Here is a 21,220-nt window from a genome sequence, read left to right as displayed (position 1 = left end):
GAACACCACAGAGGAATCCCGTGTTGTCCTTAGATTCAGTGGAGGCCAAATTTCACCCCACAGTTACGCCAATGTGCAAAGAAAGATGGAACAGTGTGTGGAAGAGCACCTCAGAAAAGGACCCATTCTTAAACTTCAGACAGCTGTGCCCAGCAGCTCAGTACTCACAGAACTCAGTCCTGCTTGGGCAGTGATGTTTGCTCCAGTGAAATCTATTTCAGCTCAAGCAAATCCTCTTCCTTAAGCAGTTGGCACTGAGGTGACAGCAGAGCCCTGGTGCAATGAGGTATCCTGCAACCACTCCCACAGTGACACACTATTTAGGAATAAAAATGAGTGTCATTAATTTCTCCAGAGCAAGTAATTTTGTTTTTTCCAGAGAAGAGTAACCACACAAGGAACTTGGAATTGCTTGAGGAGAAAAATGTACTTTTGCTACCTTAGTCACAAACAGACAAGCCCAACTCTCACTAAGGAGAGACCTATGGGGAAACAAAGGGGAGCAGGAGATGCTGGACACAACTTTGCCCCATGCACACCCCACTGCTCAGGCAGCTCTGAGTGGAAAGCAGGGCTGAGGATTGCTGAGGAGCTGTGCCAGTCCCAGCAAGCGTCGGCAAGAAGCCCCAGGTAAATGAAGTTCATGAAAGCCCTTAAAAATCACCTAAGCCTTCAGAAAGAGAGCACAAATCCCCCACTACAGAGACCTGCCCATCACATCTCTGACCAGCACAAAGCAGGCTTTTCACTCTATCCATCTGATGCTTTCAAAAGCCAGAGGAGCTGGGTCTGGGCGAGCTCACCTTAATGAGGCCCAGTGCTCATAACTAACTAAGAAAAAAAAGACCAACCAAAGCAACTCAACCCCACGCACTTGAGGGGTAGCTATCAGCAATTCCCTGTCAGCACAGGAGAAATCCTTGTGTATGGACCCTGGGAGCTCAGCCCAGGTCTGCTTCTGTTCATCCTTTCCATTAATGGCCTGAACAACAAAAGAGAAAGCACTTACATAAAACCTGAAAGGATGCCCAGAGTTAAGAGCTGAAAGCACTCTGGAGGTCATGATCGGAATTGATAAACTGAAGAAAAGTTCCCAAAACACCCACAAATCAATAGAAAGAAAAGCAAGGAAAACAATGCAAAGAACCGCACCTGGAAACAGCACAAACAGAGATCAAGCACACAAATAGAGACCAGGGGAAAGCTCTTCAGACAGAGGGAATGCTGGGGAAAACTGGGGACCAGACTAAATGTGCCAGCGCTGTGACACCACAGCCCCAAAGAGCTAAACGTCACTCTGTGATCTAGGAACATAAAATACCCAGTTCTGGGCTCTGTGCTGGGGATCACCTCTAGTCACAGACAAACCAGAGGGTCTGGGCAACCAGTAGAGCAGTCAGCAGTACAAAACACGCTGCCCCATACCAGCTGTGGAGGGGTTTCTCCATCCCTGCTCTCTCCAGGGCTGGTACCAGCTCTCAGATTTTAACAGGTTTTACTTATAAGGACAACCAGCCTTATAAATAAATGCTCCCCATTCTACGAAGGAAAGAGACAAACTGGCTACTCAGTTTGCTGCAAGGGCAAATTAGATGAGCTGTCAGGCTCTCTGAGACTGGGATTCCATCAAGGCCCAGAGGGAACTGGGCCCTGTCCAGATCTGCACTACCATCCACCACTGTCCAGCCTGGAGCCGAGTATCTCTCACCTGGCTCAGGACAGGGCCATGGACAAGGAGGCTGTTCCAGCCCTGTATTTCATTTTATCATCCTCCATCTGGCTACTCCTACAGCAGTGACAAAGCCAAATGAACAGCCTTCTCTTCCCCAAAATACAATCCTCATCCTGCTGAGGGGCACCCACACACAACACAGACCAAGCACCACCGTAACTGCTCCCATTCTCGCCTTCGGTATCTTTCACAAACGAAGCTCTTCAAGCTTCATTTGCCACCTCACCGCTGCAGCAGAGATGCCAGCAGGGAATGGGATGCTGCCCTGGGGAAGGGCATGGCTTCCCAGCTTCCCTCCTCCCCTCTCACCCCACACAGCCCCACCGACCTCTGCAACTGCCTGAAGCCCATAAGGGCCATCACGCAGCCCCCCCTACCCCAGACACCTTAATTTGAGGGGACAGTTGTTGAAAGCCATCGAAGTCATTGCCACAAGGTGTTACAAAGCAGGCGACAGCAGCTGATGCCACCAGTAGACAGCTGCACCAAACCCCACCAGCAGTTTGGGAGAAATGCAACAAGGGCACAAGAGCTACAGATCTCACGCAAAAGCAGGGTTTAACTCTCAGGAACATTTCAGATTTCCCAAAGACTCAGAGGGATTTGGGGTTCTGCTGAGCTGCCTCATGAACCGCAGCCAGAATGGATTTGACAAAGCCTCGGTGAGCAGGCGCCGTCTCCCTTCGCAGGGCTGCTTCCCAGAGATCCCCAGTGTTGTGTCACTTCTCACTTCAGGTGCTAAGAATATCTGCGTGTTCATAAAAAATAGCAACTAGCTACTGAGAACTGATCAACAAAGCGCCCGACAAATCTTAATTAAAGCTGATTCACCTCCCTCACGAGCCTGAGTTGAACGCTATTTCTCAGAGGAGAACGCTGAGTGGTAAGAGCTGAGGTGGGTTATAAAAGCCACGGAGGGAGTCAGTAGCACAGAGGATTAGCACACAGAAAGGCTGACTATTATCCCTAAATTTATCCCAATAATCCACTGCCTTGCAAAGTCTCAAGGTACGGCTGCTGTGCTTTCAACCACACCTGCCCAGCCCAAGCAGGAGCAGAGACAGGTTTGGGGGTGCTGGAGTTTTCCAGGTGTTTTATTGCTCAGGCTGAAGAAATTCTCCACTGTAAAAAGGGAGAAGGTGGTGGCAGTAGCACCAGCACTGCTCTTGTGCTGCTTCAGGACACGGGGACAACGCTGTGGGTTCAAAAGCTATTCTGACAATTCATTAGGAATTGTTTCCAGCTGACTTCTTCCAAAGAATCATATTTGTATCCCTTCAAATTCAGTAAATTCATGGTTGCACAGACAGCAGCCTCCAGAACTCGCAACACTGCTCTCATCTCTGGTAGCTGGACTTCTACAAAAAAAGTTTCTGGGACAATATTTTGGGTACTTCCACCACAGAAATTCCCTAGAGGCTGCTGAAAAACAACGTGGACCAGACTGGGTCATTTTAAGGCAGGGTTGGGGGAAAGAAAAGGGAGAAAAATAGAAGTCCATCCCTTAACAATGCTACTCCCTGAGAACAAATGAATTCAAAAGATCACAGGGAGCAGGAACACTGCGGCAGCACGTTGGGTAAATGACAGGGTGTCATCGTCTTCTAACGTCCTCTGGAGACTTATCTACACTTAAAAGGTGCCTGCCGGGGCTGTGCACGGAGCAGCCTCTCCCACAGACAGCTCCACCACAGAAATGCCTCTGCAGATTATCCTCCTTTGGCAGGCAAGCTGAACAGTACCGGTGCAGGCAGCTCTGCCTCTGCGCCACACTTGGACTGGGTTAGTTCTAGCAGAAAAACACTGCAGAATAAATAACTCGGCCCTAAGAAATTTTATCTACAGAACTTGTTGGTGTAAACCCGGACCCTCCCGAAGGCGGGCAGCGTCAGTGCTCTGTCAAAGATCACTCCCAATGCAAGTGTTAGTCAACCACTGAACTTAAAACATTTCAAGGCAACATTCCAAACAGTGTTTATATACAAAATCCCATTTGCTCAGCGTTCCCTTCCTGGCCTTCTGCAACGTGTCATTTTACCAGTTCTCCAGCCAGAGAGCCATATGCAGGCTCGCACCAAAATAATTGCAGCAGTTTTAAAATTCTGGCCTCGTGTTACAGAGCACACACCTTGAAGAAAAATCCATTTTAGTATCCCAGAGCTATTCCAGTGCTTCCAGCACATTTTTATTCTGCAGCTGCCTAGGCACACAGCAGGCCAGAGGTCACCCAGCCCGGCCGAGTGCTCCCGGTAGGATCCAAACTGTGCCCCTCGGGAGAAACTTACGTGTAAATACTTATGTTTAAAACCCCTCAGTGTAAGGGATCCCTGTCCTGCCCCCATTGTGCCCCTAAGTGGGCGTCACAGGGCCCGCGTTTTCGGTCACGGCTGCTACACTCCAGCCGCAGCAGCGGCCTGTCCCGCCAGCCCTGCCCGAGTCCCCGGGGCCGGGCACACGCCGTTTCTCACGGCTCTGAAGCGAAGAGGGGCGGCAGGCAGCGCCCAGGCCAGCAAGGCCTCACCGCCGCCTCCGCTTGAGCGAGAGCAGCGCAGAGGAAGCAGCGGCGCCGTGCCCACCCGGCCGGGACCAGGACTGCGGCCGGGACCAGGGCTGTGTCCCGGACCCCGCGTCCCGGACCCGGAGCTGCGGCCCGGCCCTCACGGGGCCGCGGCAGCGCCGCCCTCCCGGACCCCCCCCACCCCGACTCACCGCTCCGCACTGCGCACGCTCCGCCCGCCCCAGCCGCCCCGCCCCCGGACCCGCCCCGACCAATCAGCACCGGCCTTGGCCCTGCTCCTGGCCCTGGCCCCGCCCCCGTCCCCGCCCCGCCCAATCAGCACCGGCCTTGGCCCTGCTCCTGGCCCTGGCCCCGCCCCCGGCCCCGCTCCGCCCAATCAGCACCGGCCTTGGCCCTGCTCCTGGCCCTGGCCCCGCCCCCGGCCCCGCTCCGCCCAATCAGCTCCGTCCGCGGCCCCGCCCGGGCCCGCCCCTGCTCCGTGAGGCGGCGGCGGCGGCGGCGGCGGTGCTGTCCCGGCCCCGCCGTGTCCCGGGCCGGGCTGAGCCGTGTCCCGGCTCGGGCCTCGGGAGCCGGGGCTGCGCTGGGCGGGCAGGAACCTCCCTGGCTGTGGGAACGAACGGGCAGTGGGCAGCAGCCCCGCCCTGCAGGATCTGTCCCTCAGGAAGGGACTGACGGGACTGGCTGGCGAGGGGCCCCTCTCCGCATCGTGTTAGGTTGGACATCAGCAGGAATTTCCCCATGGAAAGGGTGCTCAGGCCTTGGCAGGGGCTGCCCAGGGAGGTTTGGAGTGCCCATCCCTGGAGGTGTCCAGGGAAGGGCTGGAGGTGGCACTCGGTGCTCTGGGCTGGGGACAAGGTGGGGATACCTGGGATGGGTGCTGGGGGTCAGGAGGGAATGCTGGCCTTGCACATCACATCATCCCTGCTGCAGGCTACTTCATCACCTCCTTTATTTTTCACAGGTGTTGAGGAAGGTAGTGAGGTTTCAGGTAAATTCAAGGGTGTAAATTCTCAGCCTTGGCACCCCTGGCTGATGCTGAAATGAGGTGAGAAAGTCAGAGAAGGCACAGGGAATGCCGGGTTGCCACAGGTGTGAGCTCACTGGTCCCTTCACCTTGTTCACTCATTCTGCTGATTAAAATCCTGCCAGAGCATTTCCCACTCCTCTCCCGACTGCGACTGAGTGATGGCATTGCAGAAATGATGGAAAATCAACAGCCACGAGCTGTGCAGCCCTCCCTGGCAAGGGCTGGGCTGTGGCTGAGGAACAGGCCATGGGATCCTCTGCACAGCAGCCAAAACCACCCTGCCAGCCCCAAAATTAAACCTGCAATGCATAATTATCCTGTGAAAGATGCTCAGTGACAGCAGGGGGACCTGTCCCTGGGCCAGTGTCCCCGTGGCTCCACGCACCCGTGCTCTGTGTTTCACTGCTGGCACCCACAGAGGTCCTGGAGGCAGGAGATTGACTGTAAGCAAATCTCAGCTCTCCTTGCCAGTAATTGAATATTTTCAGTCTTTCCAGGTTGGTTGTAAACATCTCAAAAACATAATCTGGAATCAAATCCCTCAAAGCCCATCAGGAGTGCACCAGAGCTTTATTGATGTTTATGATTTTTGTTGGGGCTTATGGTCTCTCAGGCAGCTACGTGATTGCTGGCTGGGTGTAACTCCTGGCCTTTGGATGGGTGAAAGCACTGCTGTACTCCAGCCTCTGCCTTCTTTTGGGCTCTGGGTCTTCTCTGCTCCTGGAGCAGCATTGCCACAGCTCAGGACATGGCACCGGCTCTGCCCAAACCCTCACCAGTGGGGCAGGTGAGCTGGATCCAGCTCTACCCGTTCTTTCTGCCAGGTGGAACAGCACTAAGGGGATGATCCCCCACCTCTCTGAAGCCAGGTGATCCCCCCTCTTTCAGGCACAGCAATAAAACCCCTCCAGACACCAAGCCCAAGGCTGACAGCCAGGCGGGACTGGTCTCTTTGCTTGCAGCCCAGGAGCAAAATGTCAGCTGGGATACTGGGAAGACGATTTTCTCCCTGGTTGTCTCAGGGTGCTGGCACAGCAGCCACCAGGCAGTTTGGGAAGCCTCACTGAGATGCTCAGTCCATCCAGAGAGGAGCACTGCTGCATCCCTGGGCAATCCCAGCTGAATCCCACATCTGAAACCACTCCCACATCAAAGAGATAGGAAAATAAACTCTGCATGTACGCCTTCTGCATCTCGAGTTCCTCTCTTTGGTCTAATGGGGTGGACGGCTTTTTCCAAAGGTATTAGGGAAGATGGGTGTGAGAGAGTAATTTGGGACTGGGAGTAATTTTTCATCAGTATACTTAAAGACAATCACAGCACTAGGAGGGAGGCCTAATTGTGGAGTTGTGTAATTAGCTTTTATGTCACTGCAATTATTCTGTTGGCTACATATAAAGAACATGGGAAAATGCAGCACTTAATTTTAAATCAAGACTTGATTCTCTTTTAGTAGGTAATTGATGTTGATCACATCACTTAGCAGCGACTATAAAATGTGCTATTTAGATTGTAAAAGGACGGAGAAAAGGACTAAGCAGATAGGTAATTGATGAATCACGGGCCGCCTTGGTGGGAGGCAGCAGGAATCCTTCAGCTGGCTCTGTTGGCAGCTGCTCCTGGGCTTCGTTAGTCCCCAGGGTGTTAACGAGCACAGAGCCCCTCTCCCGGTCCCACAGCACTGCTCTGTCCTGGACCACAGTGACAACAGGGCAGCTGCACTTCATGAATTGATCCCTCCTGGTTAAACCCCGTCCTTTAAGGAATTCAGATTTTCTTCAGGAAAAGGTGTGTGGGTTTGTGCCCAGGACTGCCACATGCTCATCTGGAGCCACCAGGCTCCTCTCCTCAAGGCTGTCTGGCTTCTCCAGTAGTTCAGTTGTGGCAATGTGTCCCAAATTTGGTCACGAATTAAATTGCATGACTGATGCTAAACACCCCCAGACACATAAGTGGACATTTAAGTCCAAAAGCAAAATTAAGTGACAAGGTGCCATCGCTGCAAAGCCTCACAGTGCTGCCCCTTGACAGGTAACTTTTAGTTTTTTAGTGATTTTTTCATACTAAAAGTGCCTGCAGGTAGTTTTGGTTGGAGGCAGACCCAGAGAAAAGCCATGGATGCTGTTTAACACAGCAAGGCAGAGACATTCAGAGGGTTCAGTTGCCCTTTTCCCTCTGGAAGGATGCCAGGACCAGCACGAGAGGTGTCTCTCCTGGATATGAAGCAGACTCCACAGGCTGCAGGAGACTCCTGAGGTCACATTTCCAGGTGGCAGGTCCAGGCTTTGCACTCCCCATTTGCAGCAAAATAGATGGATTTGTGGCCAGAAACACTTTTCCCCTCAACCTTTTTTGTTGTGCTGTAGCAAAATATGAGATGGAATTTGGGCTCCAGCGGGTGTAATTGTTGAACAGCCTGCCCCAGCCAGCCTCACCGCTGCTGGAGAGCTGCCCACGGCCACTTTCCACGCTGGCACAATGAAATGCATTTTTACAGCCCAAGAAGTGAGTCATGACCCAGCCCGAGTTCAGACCAGAGGGTTTTTGCAGTACATGTGACTCCAGAGAGGCCAGAGGGGAACCCTGGGCTTGAGATAGGATGGCACCACAGCTGTGGAGTTACTCCAGTCCCTTTTAAAAATGCTTTTCCTCACCCATTTTGTGTGCTGGGACATGAAGGCTATTGCAGGACCTGTTCTGCCATGTCAGCATCAGCCACTCCAAATTGCCACGAGGATCAGATGGCTCCAACTTGCAGCCTCTTATCACCACCAGCACAAATCCTATTTCATTCACTGCCAAAATAATTACTCATGCAAGGGCTTTTGCCATCAGCCCTTGGGGGCTCCGAAATGGTAAGCAGGATGCGATGAGCCCAGGGGCCATCCCTGCTCTCGGAAGGGCTGTGCCAAGAGGGGTGAAGCACGAGGTTTACTGGTGAGCTGCTGCCCGTGCAGCCGTGGCACAGCTCGGGGCCAGGATCCCGCTGAGTGACAACCCCTGATGCTTCTTCTCCCTCTGGGCCGTATCCACGGGACAGCTCTGCCCTTGTGGGACTTCAGCTGCAGGACAGAGGGAGGGCTGTGCCTGGATCGAGAGGCGGCGGTGCCAGGTGACTGCAGCGTTTCATTCCGGGTTATTAACGGCGCCGTTCATCACCACCAAGTGCTTTGCCCCCCGCAGGTTCCCCCGCTCGCTCCTGCCTGATACCGGCCTTGGATTAAATTAGCAAAAGTGACGCAGTGATCAATTCCCAGCGCTTTGCTCCGGAGCCGGGCACAAATGAGTGGGAAGCAGGGAGGAGAATAAAGCCTGTAGTGAGAGCTCAGGGACCTGTAGGTACAGAAGGGCTGTGAAGGGAACCTCAAGTTTTCAGTGCCACCAGCTCAGCTGTGACCAGGCAGGGACAGCAACCCCACGGACCCTTTCTAGAAGCCGTCACCCCAAATGACCTGGGCAGGGGCCTTTATGGGTGCCCAAGCAGGGATTTGGGTGAAAAATAAAGTCACCAGCATAGAGGGCCATGCAGGCAGCAAGGGGACAGTTCAATCCCCTGCCTCCTCCCTATGGAACAGACCCTGGTCACAGACACAGAGTCCTGGTTATCCCTCAGCAGAGCCAGACTCCCTTGGCCTGGGGGCAGTCAGTCCTTCCCAGGGCTGAAGGATTCAGATCTGGAAAAGCCCATGGGCAACACCCATCCCTGCCTCTCTGGCTGCCTCCCCCAGGAGTCACATCTCGGCTGCCACCTCCTCTTCGCTGTATTTGAAGCACCTCCACATCACAGCACATGTGGGCTCAGGAGCAAGGGCAGGGACAGTTAATAAAACACCTCCCCTGAGGTGGAAACAAGGAGACCATCCATCTCAGCAGTGTTGTATCATTAAGGGACAGGGGATGGTTTTGAGCCATTATTCCCTGCAAAAACGGGCTTTAAATCATCATCCAGCACTGGATGTTCTGAAGGTGTCTGGCAAAGCCCTTGTGGCTCCTTTCCACCATGGCACGGGTGACCACGGTCATAAGTATCTCCATCACCTGGAGATACTTATGGAGCCTCCACATCCACACTCTGCTGCTGCTCCTGGTACCAGCGTCCGGGAAGAAATCAGCCCTGTAAAACATCAACAAGACCAAACATGCTGCTTTGGGGTCTCAGGTCCATCTCCCTGGGGTGGGATCACAGGAGGGCAGGGCTCCCCAGCTGCCCCACCCCTCCTGGCGTGGCAGGATGTTATGGAGCAGCAGTGCAGTAATTGAAAGCCTTTTTCTTTCTGGAAGCCCTTGAGGCTGCCAGTCTCTCAGCTGAGCTGGCGCTTGCCAACACTTTTTCATTTCTTCTCTGTTTCATCTAAACTTTCCATTGGGTTCCTCATCCATCTGAGCTGCAATGATAAATGCGGAAATAAAGTGGCATTTACAGCCCCTCTCCTGGGTTGGTTTTGTGTATAAACAAGCTGTGCTCACAGCATCCTCCTCTCCACAGCGCTGGCTCAGGAGCAGCAGGGTCTGCCCAGGACTCAGCGGGGTGAAGGCTTTGGGGAAAATGAGTGTCAGCCACATCCCTGGGTCACTGTGGGGAGAAAACAGCAGCAAAAGGGATGGGGCAAGCAAGGCCCACAGGAATTTCTGTAAAGGACTCAAAGGGAAAGAGCAGCAGCTGAAGAGCTCATTGTGTGAAGCATGAAGAAAGGCTTTAATTTGCACAGAATCTCTTAATCCATTAATCACAGGGACATTTGTGTATGAAAACCTCCCTCTCGCTTAATACTCTCTCAGGTTTGTCCAAGAAGGCAATAACTGTTTGGCAGGGGAGTGGGAGGAGTGAGGTGGGACAGGCTGAAGCCATGGGCTTGTTTCCAGGGAGGGAAGATCAGCCCTTAACAGTGTGGAGCCAGCACGGGGAGGAGCAGCGATGAAAAGCACTGGACACAGCAGCCCAGGAGCCACAGTGGGCACTGGGGACGCTGCCTTCATGAAGGAGGGTGCCCCAGGGCCTCTTGGCTCTCTGGAGTTTGCCTGCAAAGGCTGGACAAACCTGCCTGGGTGCCTGGAACAGAGGGTTTCGGGGTTTAAGAGCAGACTCTGACATCTTCCCTTCACCTCCACCACAGTCCCTTCCTCTCCATTCACACTGCTCCAGCGTTCCTTCCCTTGCCCCCAGAGAGCTGGGGGGGGTGAGGATCATCCTGAATGCAGAGGGAAGCACTGGCAGCATAGCATGCTAGGGCATGGACTGATCCACCCCCTGATCCTCACCTAATGCTTTTCTCAGGCTTAACCTGTTCTACTTCAATCCCAGGTGCTTTCCCAGCAACGCCAGCATTGCACCAGACCAGCCAAAGTCTCCTCGTGTCCCATGATGGTCCCACAGACCTCAGACTTTCCTGTCAGCCAGCAGGTGAACAAAATATCTACAAACCCAGCTGCGTTCCTGGAGCTGCTACCTGTGTTCCTCAAGGGAGAAAAATAGGAAAAATTAGTATGCAGCTTCTTCCTCGAGAAATCAATGCGATCTCAACTCACTGTGAAGTTCCCTGACTGTTAGAGATGCTGCACTGGTAAAAACTAACCCTCAGAGGAGAAAGGGTGGGGAAAAAAAGGAAAGAAAAATAAATTCCAGTGACTAGACAAGTCTAAAATGTTGCAGAGGGCTAAACTGCCAGGGCTGGGGCTTGTTTGGAAGTCCCAGAGCAGAGAGGGCTGCACAGTCCAGCTGTTTATCACCCCGCCAAGAATCAGCTGTAATTGTTAATTCTAATTAGAGCTGTTGGGAAAAAATGTAATCAAGAGTTTCCATTAGAAAAAAAAAATAAGACATTTCATCTAAATTAAAAATTTTGGTTTTTAAGAAAGAGGGTAAACGTTGAAAATTTTGTAACAACTCATTTCAGCATTTTGAAGATGAAAAGGGATGTATTTTTGCTGTGAAATGCATCATCAATTCAAATGTGTTTTATCTTACAGTCTGAAGAGCAAAAAATAGTCTTCAAATCAAAGCAAAAATGGTATTTTAGGCATTTTCTTTTAAAAAGCCTATCTGGGGGTTTCTGTCCTAATTAAGAATGATTTTTTTTTTTTTTTTCCTTTTTTCCTAATGGAATAAGCTGTTCCTAGTTAGCTCTGCTCTAAAACGCTGGGTTGGTGCTTTTCTTGACCCATCTTGTCCCCAGCACCTGACCCCAGGGCTGTGCTCACACCACCCCGCTCTGGGTATTAGCGCTGCCTAAAATCCCGGAGATTTGAGTCAGGCTTTATAAAACTCACAGAATTAAAGCCAATTCCTTGCTGCCAAGAGACCTGGTGGGGCACTGGAAGGACACAGGTGTGTTTGGCGGGCCTTGTGCAGGTCTGAATTCCTAAGGGGAGCAGGTAGTGGTGCCCACACTCGGGGCAAGGCAGCTGCAACACGTTCCCTTGTATGTTTGACCCTGTGGCTTGATGCCATGGGGTTGCCACAGATCCCAGTAGTGGTTTGCATCCTAGGGGATCCTCTCCACAGGACTAGCAGGCCACATTTATCACGCTGAGAAAGTGGTTTAGGATCTGTAAGATGAACAGCAGAGCTTGTGGTTTGTGATCTGTCTTCTGGGTGGGAGTACTAAAGGAGGGAGAGGACAGAAAAAATGGGAGTTAAATAGGAGCTGGGAGCAGAAAGGGACAGCAGGGAAGGAGACTGGGCCAGGGAGAAGCTCAGCCAGGGAGGAAAGGAGGGTGGAAGAGGAAGGGAGCAAAGCTCAAGGGCTCTGCCAGAGATGAAATGGGAAAAGAAATTGCTGTGCAGCAGTTTCAGCCCAGAACAGAGGGAGCTGCACGGGCTCCTCGAGCTGCCCAAGTGCATTTTGAACAACAAAAAGACCAGACTCTGACAGGGACAGGAGACTCAGGCGGGTGTGGAAGGAGGGAAGTGGGGAGAGGGCCTGCAGGCCCGGGGGAGGCAGGGTCCCACAGCAGGGTCCCAGCAGGCAGGGCATGCTCCTGCCCAGCCACATCCCGAGTGGCACTGCTCTTGCTGCTGGTGCAGCCACCCCTCTGGCAGATTGATTGGGGGTTATGTAACCTTTTCTGACTGCTCTATCCTCCAGACCAAGCAAGGTTGCTCTCCAGCTCCATGAAGGGAACAGGCTGAGCAGCCTTTTCTTGAGCTGCCCAGAGGGACACATCCAGCCTCAGCCTCTGAGACAGCTGAGCAGCAGATCCTGCCCCGCTGCCATCCCTGGGGAGCTGTGCTGGCAGAGCGGTCACCCAGGACATGGCACGTACCAAGCCCCGGTGGGAGGCTGTAGGCCTTGGCTAGGGAAGGAGTTGGTTGGATCATGGGTTCTTCTTGCAGGGAGCAACTGGTGGATGAAGCCTGGAGCACCCACTCACACGTGGGAGCAGCAAGCCTCGTGTTATCCCAGCCCTGCACCTTCATCTCCTGACATAGCCACGGAATAGCGCAGCAGGACAGCAGCTCCCACTGGCACCCAGGGAGGGTCACAGAGGAGCAGGCTGATGTGCAGGTGAACAGGGCTTGTACTCACTCTCTTACAACAAAATGGTGAGTCCAGCAGAGCAGGACGGGTCAGCAGTTCCCTAAGGGAAGGGGAGCCAAGATGACCTCAGCAGAGATACTGTCCCCAACAGCAGGCAGAGTCCCGCCAGGTCTGAGCACAGCCAGGTGCTGGTCACAGGGTCACCATCTCAGGTGCAGCTTGCAGTGGCCCCAGTCCAGAGCCCAGATGACCCAGGAGCCAGAGATGAGCCAAGGACAGGGCTGGAGGCACAGCTACAAAATGGATCCAAAGTTAATCTGGGAAATACAGCCAGAGGCATGGCTACAATGTGTGTCTGAGGGTCCTTCCAGGAGCCAAGGGTCTGACCAGGAGCAAGGTGCTCCTGCAGCATCCCTCACAGGAGGAGGGAAGTTCCAGGGCTGAGCTTCAGTGGGGCTCCTGTCCTGTAGGTGGGGGGTGTCAGTGATCTGGAAGCTCCTTACACTGAGCCCTGGCTGTTGGCTGCAGGTTGTGCTGTGGGTGGGCAGGGGGCTCTGGGCAGGCCCTGTCCCCACGAGGGCACGGGGGACACAAAAGGGATAACACACTGCACCAGGGCTTTATGCTCCTAACTCAAAATAAGCTTTCTTTTAAAAATTTATCTAAGAAGAATGATTTTTCTCTTTTTTTTGTTATTATTTTGAAGTTATAAATCATTGAAAGACTTCTCACTACTCTCCCAAATCATTCTCAGGCGAAGAAAAGGCAGTTCTACCTTCGTCAGTGCTTTGTAACAAAATGAGTCAGATTCATTTCGCTCATGATTCGCCTTTGGCTCCCTTTGTCCATGTCTTAAACTACTTCATGGCTTGGTCTGATTAGCAGTGTCTCCTCGGGGGCAGAGGAGGTCCTGCAAGAGCTGGAGGTGGTGCAGGTCAAGATTAAAGTGCTCTGCATGCCATTCACTGTCAAAACTATAACTGGCTTAACTCAGTGCAATTAGATGGCTCAGAGGTTAGGGAGTAACGGCAGCAGCGTTTCAATGCAGGTGATTAAAGCACAGCCCTGGCATTAAGGGATGTGATTAAAAGGCGGTGCTGAGGCTGAGACCTGGCAGCGGAGCTCAGCAGGCAGGGTTAAATCCACAGCTTCTTCTGGGGTTGGACACCCCAGGGTCTGGAAAAGATCTCCAAGTATCAGCTGAGCCAGCTCAGCTTTTAGGTCTGGAATGCCATCTTGTGATGGCAGTGGGGAAGTGGAAATGGCCCCTCTGTGGAGTCAGAGGACATCATGGAATTACAGAATGAGTTTCGTTAGAAGAGACCATAAAAATAATTTCATTCCTCCCCTTGCCATGGGCAGGGACACCTTCCACTGTCCCAGGCTGCTCCAAGCCCCAGTGTCCAGCCTGGCCTTGGGCCCTGCCAGGGATCCAGGGGCAGCCCCAGCTGCTCTGGGCACCCTGTGCCAGGGCCTGCCCACCCTCCCAGGGAGGAATTCCTTCCCAATATCCCATCCATCCCTGCCCTCTGGCACTAGGAAGCCATTCCCTGGGTCCTGGCACTGCATCCCTTGGAAATTGTCTCTCTCCATCTTTTTTGGTAGTGGAAGGCCACAATTTGGTCACCCCAAAGCTTCTCTTCTCCAAGCGGAACAATCTCAATTCTCTCAGCCTTTCCTCTGATCATCTGCCCCATGCCTCTGATCATCCTGGTGCCTCCTTTGAACTCACTCCAATAGGTCAATGTCTGCCTTGGATGTGATGAGTGCCTCTGGTTTGGATGGACAGGAAGCCCATCACACTCCAGCACAAGTCAGGGGCTAAGAGAAAATCTGCCTCCAATTGAAAAGTCCCGGGCTATTCTTGCTTGGAGAGAGTGCAAATGGTTCATTCCATCAACATTTCTCTCTCTAGGTGGATTATGTGGCTATGAAAGCAGTTTATTCCAGGCTGAAGAATCTGACCTATGTCTCTCCTTGGGTGCTGAGGGAATTTCCTTCTCAGAACAGAGGGACAGAGTCCCACCTATGCCAATAGCTGCAGGGGAAGGACCTCTGGCTCAAGGTGCCATATCCAAGCAGTAAAGGTACTTTTCTTCCTGGATTGAAGCTGGGGAATTCAGCAAGATCACCTCAGCTGTGAGCATCCACACCAACCTCAATGCTGAGACGCACACGTAGGGTCATGGAGAGCCCGTGCAGGAAACACAGGGTCTGTGGAGCTGGGAAAACTGAACTCAAGCACCAGCTCACGGGAAGCAGATGGCCAGTGAGCTGCCTCTCTGCTTGCCCCTGATGTATCCCACTTCAGGCACACGAGGCAGAAGTGTCAGCTCAGAAACAGCTGCCAGCAGCAAAAAATCCAGCCCTGAAATATGCAGAAAAAAAGTTGTGGTGCTGCCAAGTGCCTCGCTGGGAGAAGCACAATTCCACAACTTCCCTGGCCTCCACTGGATTCCTTAACATAGCTCAGTGCTCTGTGTATCCATGTCCAGGCACAGCAGTGTAACTGTGACCTCCCTCACTTAGGATCCATTCAAAGGAAGTTTTTCTCTGGGCTTTGTGCTCCAGTGAGACATTTCAAGGCCTTTCCAGAAAGCCTGGCATCCCTCCCCCATGATCTTCATGTGCTTATGCTCCCAGAGCTTAGGGACGAGCTCAGCTGGAGCTGTGTCTTGCCTCAGGCAATCATCCACTCCAGCTCTGTCTTCTTCAAATGCTTCATGGTCTATTTTCAGCCCAAGGCAGGCAGCTATTCTTCCTGGATGTGGGGTGCTCCTCCCTGGCTCAGCCTGATCCTGCCTCATCCCAGGCAGCTCTGGGCTTGTGGTGCCCAGGGCACGGCTGCATGCAGGGAGAGAGGCTGGTGCTGAGCAGCAGGAGGAGTTCAGTGCTTCCCCTGTCGGTGATGAACCTGCTGAGGAACAGGTTTGCCAGCTATGCCCAGTGCAGCACAGGAAAAGCTGTCTGGTGGAGGGACAGGTAAGAGCAGACACAGAGCACTTCAGGCTCTTGTTCCTGGAGCTCTCACTGCCCATGGCCGAGGGCACGTGCCCACAGACAGGAATGGATGATGGCTCTGCCAAGACCCTAAGCCACAGCTTCAGTTTGGAAGCTGTTTATTTCATTAGTGCAGCATGGGGCCCAAATGAATATGATTTGTCTCTTTTAATAAGACATTTTCAGCAGGATCAGGGAGATACTTCAAAAGCTTCCTGAATGCCAAATACCAGAACTCAGCAACTCTCAGTGCCAGGACCAGCCTCTCACTTCCCAGCAGATTCCCTCTGTGTGCACAGCTTTTCCTCTGCTTGCTGGCCTCGGAGGGGGGCTCAAACAAAGGCCTGCACATCATTTGTGAACTTTGGGTGAAAAGTGTCAAACCAAATGAAACACAGTGGTTCTGCCATGGGAGTGAAGCCCTTTTCTGTCACAGGAATGTGCTCTCTGCATCAGCTGCAGCCAATCCCTGTTGTTCATCTTGGCTTGGTGGCAACTAAACAGATCCTCCTTTTCTCCTGCAAGTGTTCTGGCAGGGGCTGAAGGGACTGAGATGCTTTGTTCCAAGCCAGATTAGAGATATGAGTTACTACAAAACAAAAGCCCAGCCAGCCTTCAGGAGAGCTCCTCTAGTCTTGACACAGCCTCCCCTGAGCTCCCTGCATCCCAGCACAGCCATGCAGCTTGTGCTCAAAGCAACTCAACAGGTTCAAGAAGCCTGGGTAACCCCTGTTGAGTGAATGCTCAGTTACAGCATAAAGGAGGAATCACATCTGAGTGATTTTGTTCCCATAAAGTAGCAGGATGGGTTAAACCAGGACACGAGCACTGTCTGTTGGCACAGTGCATCCACTCAAGAGATTTGCACTGGCATGGAGCTGTAATGCTTCAAAATACGTGTGCTACAAGCCTGGGATGGGACATCTCCCCCCTGTAGGCGATGTCTGCAGCTCCTGTGGCAGCAAGAGAGATCCTTTACTGTCACCTTAGCCCCGAACACACCCATGCCCAGGCTCACTGCCTGCTCTATGTCACCACTCACCTCCAGCTCTGGCACTGCAGGGTTGGTACTGTGATCCTTCCATACTGATCAGATTTTGGCTCAACACCATTTAGCCACACCATCAGTCACTGGAGAAAAAGACAGAGTAGTACTGTGGGAAGAGGAAAAAAATTCGGTGAATCTATGGAAGAAAAGATTTGTGGATGTACATCATCATTTACCGTGGTGGGCACCTCCAGGCCCACAGCCAAGCAGGTTCAGGCTCTGGTGAAAAGAACTTTTGTCCCCTCTGTGTCTGTCCTGGCTGGGGACCGTGATGATGACACGTTGCAGGTGTTTGTACCCGCACTGCACTATGAGTGACACCAGCCTTGCTTGGCTCCCACACAGCAGAGATGGGGCAGCCATGGCCTCAACACTGCCTTTTCCTCTTTTAGGAGATTTAGCACTCTTTGAGGTGCTGCACCCAGGTCAGGGCAATCCCAGGCATGAGCACAGACTGGGAGAAGAGCTCATTGACCAGCAGAGAAGGACTTGGAGGTTCTCGTGGATGAAAAGCTGGACATGAACCAACAATGTGCAGCGGGAGCCCAGAAACCCCCATGTGCGGGGCTGCACAGAGGAGTGGGCAGCAGGTGAGGGAGGGGATTGTCCCCCTCTACTTTGCCCTTGTGAGACCCCCCTGCAGAGCTGCTCCAGCCCTTGGGGCCCAGCATCAGAAGGACCTGAGGCTATCGGAGCGAGTCCAGAGGAGGGCACACAGAGGCTCTGAGGGCTGGAGCCCCTCTGCTCTGGAGCCAGGCTGGGAGAGCTGGGGGTGCTCACCTGGAGAGGAGAAGGCTCCAGGGAGAGCTCAGAGCCCCTTCCAGGGCCTAAAGGGGCTCCAGGAGAGCTGGAGAGGGACTGGGGACAAGGCATGGGGTGCCAGGACACAGGGAATGGCTTCCCAGTGCCAGAGGGCAGGGATGGATGGGATATTGGGAAGGAATTCCTCCCTGGGAGGGTGGGCAGGCCCTGGCACAGGGTGCCCAGAGCAGCTGGGGCTGCCCCTGGATCCCTGGCAGGGCCCAAGGCCAGGCTGGACACTGGGGCTTGGAGCAGCCTGGGACAGTGGGAGGTGTCCCCGCCATGGCAGGGGGTGGAACGAGATGATCTCTAAAACCCCTCCCAGCCCATACCGCTCTGTGACTGATTACCGAGGAGTTTTCCCCGCCCCGGGGGAGCGGCCGAAGCGAGCGGGGCGGTGCCTGTGGAATCACCCCGGCAGCGCGGGAGGGCTCGCTCCTTCTCTGCCTTCGCCGCCGTGAGGAGGAGGAGCGGCTGTGGTCGGGCCGGGCTCCCTCGGCTCGCCGCCATGAGGGGCCGCCGCCATGAGGTGAGGGGGGACAGGGGAGGGGTGGCGGCGGCGGCAATGGGGCTGCAGACCGGGGCTCCGGCGACGGAAAGCACCACCTGAAATACTCCCATTTTTTTTATTTACTTGTTTCTGCAGCCCGCGGTGCCCCGGGACTGGGGGTGTTGCTCGGCTGTGCCGTTCAGCACTAATTCCTCAACCTTTTGCTCGATTTGCTGCCTTTTTTTTCCTCTCCCACAAGCCAGGCCGCTGCTGTTGAGCTTTATGAATACAGATTGAATTAATGGATTATTTGCGATATTTCTGCTGTCCTCTCTGTAGGTCTTCAGGCGATGGGGGGGATCGAGGTGACCCGGAGCTGTGGGTGGCCGGGAGCCGCCCGAAGGAGCAGCCCTGAGGGGACCCGACACCGTCGTGTGCGAAACCCCCGAGCCGTGCTGTGCTGGGACAGCCAAACGAGGCATCCCCCAAACGAGGCATCGCCGGGAGGGCACTGGAGCCTGCGGAGAGCAGATGGGAAGGGACAGCCTGCCTGAGAGGCACAGCAAAAGCTCTGGAGCAACCTGGGTGAGGTGTGACCATGAGCCAACCAGGGGAAATGAGCAAAAATGTTTGTTTTGCTGTCTTAAATTAACTGAAAGGCCTCTGCTGGCTCCTGTGTTAGCCTCAGGTCCTCGGGGTGGAAACAATATGGTTTATCCAGTGATAGGTTTAGCTTATCTGTTCCTCTTGCTGGATGAAGCCTTGGTGAGAGGAGGCATCACTAGAAAGATGATCACTAGAAGATCACGTTTTTCTGCCCTGTAAAGCCCCCAGTTTTGTTTTCTTTCTCCCAGCAGTAGTCAGCTGCCCGTGGCTGCTCGGTGCCTGTGCCAGTGTTATGCTGCTGGGAGAGAAAGGTGCTGCCGAGTCCTCCTGGCACCAGCGGGGCCGTCCTGGCGCTCGGTGGTGCCAGGTTTTGGCAGCGCTCTGCATGCCCGAGAGTGGAGTAACTCCTGCCCGTGGAGTTAGAGCCTAGATTGGATGCAGACAACACACAGAAAATGAAAAAATCTGCTGCAGATATTTTCATGTGCATCTTTCACATAAAAATGGATATCATCTAATTAACTGGTCAGTGCTACAGGTTGAATAGGGGACCTCCTTTTAACTGTCTTTACTGGGTTTTTATTGCAGGCAAGTGGTTGGTGTGGGGCTTGCTGGAGCAGCAGGAGTGGTCAGGAGAAAAGCTGTCGATGCTGCTTTGAAGATCCTTGTTTGAAAGGTATTGGGAAGATGGAAACCTGGAGCCCACAGTTTAAACAGGGCAGCTGGAGAAGGACTTGTTTCCAGGATCTGGCTGTAGGAATTGGAAACATCAAAGGTGGTTTGGGGCAAGGTATAACAAGAATTACATGTACAATTTATTGTTAATCTCCTCTCACTGCTTGTTTAAAATACATTTTTGTATGACCTCAATTAAACATTTATATTTAAGCTTGCTCAGTTTCTTTTTCATTATCTTACAAGGCTGTTGGGTGTTGCAGTTGGGTGCAGCAGGATTTGAGTGGTGTTGAATTCTTGTGGGAGACTGGTGTGAGTGAGGCACCAGCTCTCATCCCTGGGCCTGGGGGGAAGTGAGCCCACAAAAGGTTGGAAAAGGCTAATGAATATGTAAAATACATCTGAACGGGTGGGGAGGGGCAAGATGACCCTCAGGGATTCAGACAACAGTGGTGTTTAAATGCAGAAGTGGGAACAAAAGGAGTGTTTTGCTCTCCAAGATGAGATTTAGATCCCTTTGGATTCTGTGCGGTCTTCTTGGGACCCCTGTGCTTGTGAAATAATCCAAACTCCATAAATGTACCTGACACTGCTTGTTTAGCCATGAGCCCTTCTGCCACCTGAATATCCTGAGCTTTGAATGCAGAGTTTTTATACAGCACGTGGAAATACTTGTTAAAATACTCAACGTTATCGGGAGAAAGTCTTTTCCTGGTTGAAGCCTATGAGTTTCTCTGTTTCTGTAGGAACAAATCCTACCTGCAAAACTAATCAAGGGTTTCCCTGTGCATTTATGTTGTGCCCAGCAATCTTCCTCTTTCCCAGATGGGTGCCACGGGGCTGGGTGCCTGTTGCCCTCATGGTGGGGGGTCCTGCTGGCAGCCAAGGAACACTCACTGTGTAAGGGGGCTCTGCTGCTGGACCAGGTATTTCCAAAAGTGGCTCTGTCAGCCACATAAAGCATGTGCCATATGGACAACAAATACAAGTTGTCAGGCTTATTTCCTCAAAAAAAGGTCTCTGCAACAAAGCTCTATGACACTTATCTCAGGGCTGAACCCAAGACTCAGAAAAGGCAGGACAGGGAAGAAAGTCTGTTGGCAGTGGCAATTCTCCCCTCAGAGCGGCTCTGCTCAGTGAATGCCTCACCATGAGAGCTCTGCTGAGGCCCTGCAGCTCAGCGTCTCATTTTTTTTCCCAAATCACAGAATTCCAGAATGGCTTGGGTTGCAAGGGACCTTAAAATTTCATCCCATCCCACCCCCTGCCACGGGCAGGGACACCTCCCACTGTCCCAGGCTGCTCCAAGCCCCAATGTCCAGCCTGGCCTTGGGCACTGCCAGGGATCCAGGGGCAGCCCCAGCTGCTCTGGGCACCCTGTGCCAGGGTCTCACCATCTTCACAGCCAAGAATTTTTTCCCATTATCCCATCCATGTCCTGTCCCTCCAGCCCTTGGAAATTGTCTCTCTCCATGTTCCCTGCAGGTCCTTCAGGCCCTGCAAGGCCCCAGTGAGGTCACCCCAAAGCTTCTCCTCTCCAGGCTGGACAATGCCAGCTCTGGCAGCCTTTCCTCCCAGCAGAGCTGCTCCATCCCTCGGATCATCCTGGAGCCTCCTCTGGCCTGGCTGCAGCAGCTCCAGGCCCTTCCTGTGCTGGGCCCCAGGGCTGGGGCAGCTCTGCAGCTGGGCTCTCACCTGAGGGGGCACAGGGGCAGAATCCCCCCTCCCCTGCTGCCCACGCTGGGGCTCAGCCCAGGGCAGGGGGGTTCTGGGTGCTGGGGCAGGTCCAGCTTCCAGCTTTGTGCACAACTGGAAAATAAAAAATAGGGATGTCCTAAAGTAGTC

At 53.2% G+C, this 21,220-nt stretch overlaps 1 protein-coding gene, 2 long non-coding RNA genes and 1 other non-coding gene across 6 annotated transcripts in view; 2 read left to right on the top strand and 2 right to left on the bottom strand.

The window, feature by feature from the left end:
- The window catches only part of SIL1 (SIL1 nucleotide exchange factor), a 99,888-nt gene extending 95,410 nt beyond the window's left edge, over window positions 1-4,478 (bottom strand). Inside the window, exon 1 of one of the 2 annotated variants that reach the window (XM_048320115.1) lies at window positions 4,442-4,478. The gene's annotated coding sequence lies outside the window, so the exon portion shown is untranslated. Of the gene's footprint in view, window positions 1-168; window positions 317-4,441 lie in introns of those variants that run through there. The other variant, XM_048320114.1, reaches the window with a different exon arrangement.
- Window positions 4,479-5,828: 1,350 nt separating this feature from the next.
- LOC125333981 lies at window positions 5,829-17,220 on the bottom strand. Its single transcript, XR_007207035.1, has 2 exons — window positions 16,798-17,220; window positions 5,829-13,048 (listed from the first exon to the last, which is right to left on the bottom strand). It is a non-coding gene; the product is annotated as an uncharacterized LOC125333981 (long non-coding RNA).
- An 801-nt stretch (window positions 17,221-18,021) lies between these two features.
- Window positions 18,022-19,593, top strand: LOC125333941. Of its 2 annotated transcripts, none has more exons than XR_007207017.1 (3): window positions 18,022-18,133; window positions 18,434-18,684; window positions 19,289-19,593. It is a non-coding gene; the product is annotated as an uncharacterized LOC125333941 (long non-coding RNA). The 2 variants fall into 2 exon arrangements; XR_007207016.1 differs by having other exon boundaries at window positions 18,023-18,133; window positions 18,434-18,679.
- On the top strand, window positions 18,944-19,146 carry LOC125333994. Its single transcript, XR_007207041.1, has one exon. It is a non-coding gene; the product is annotated as a small nucleolar RNA SNORA74 (small nucleolar RNA).
- Window positions 19,594-21,220: the final 1,627 nt, after the last annotated feature.

The sequence above is a fragment of the Corvus hawaiiensis genome, chromosome 15, assembly GCF_020740725.1.
Source record: "Corvus hawaiiensis isolate bCorHaw1 chromosome 15, bCorHaw1.pri.cur, whole genome shotgun sequence".
NCBI lineage: Eukaryota > Metazoa > Chordata > Aves > Passeriformes > Corvidae > Corvus > Corvus hawaiiensis.
Note: the sequence above shows the minus strand (reverse complement) of the source record. Positions and strands in the feature narration are given on the sequence as shown.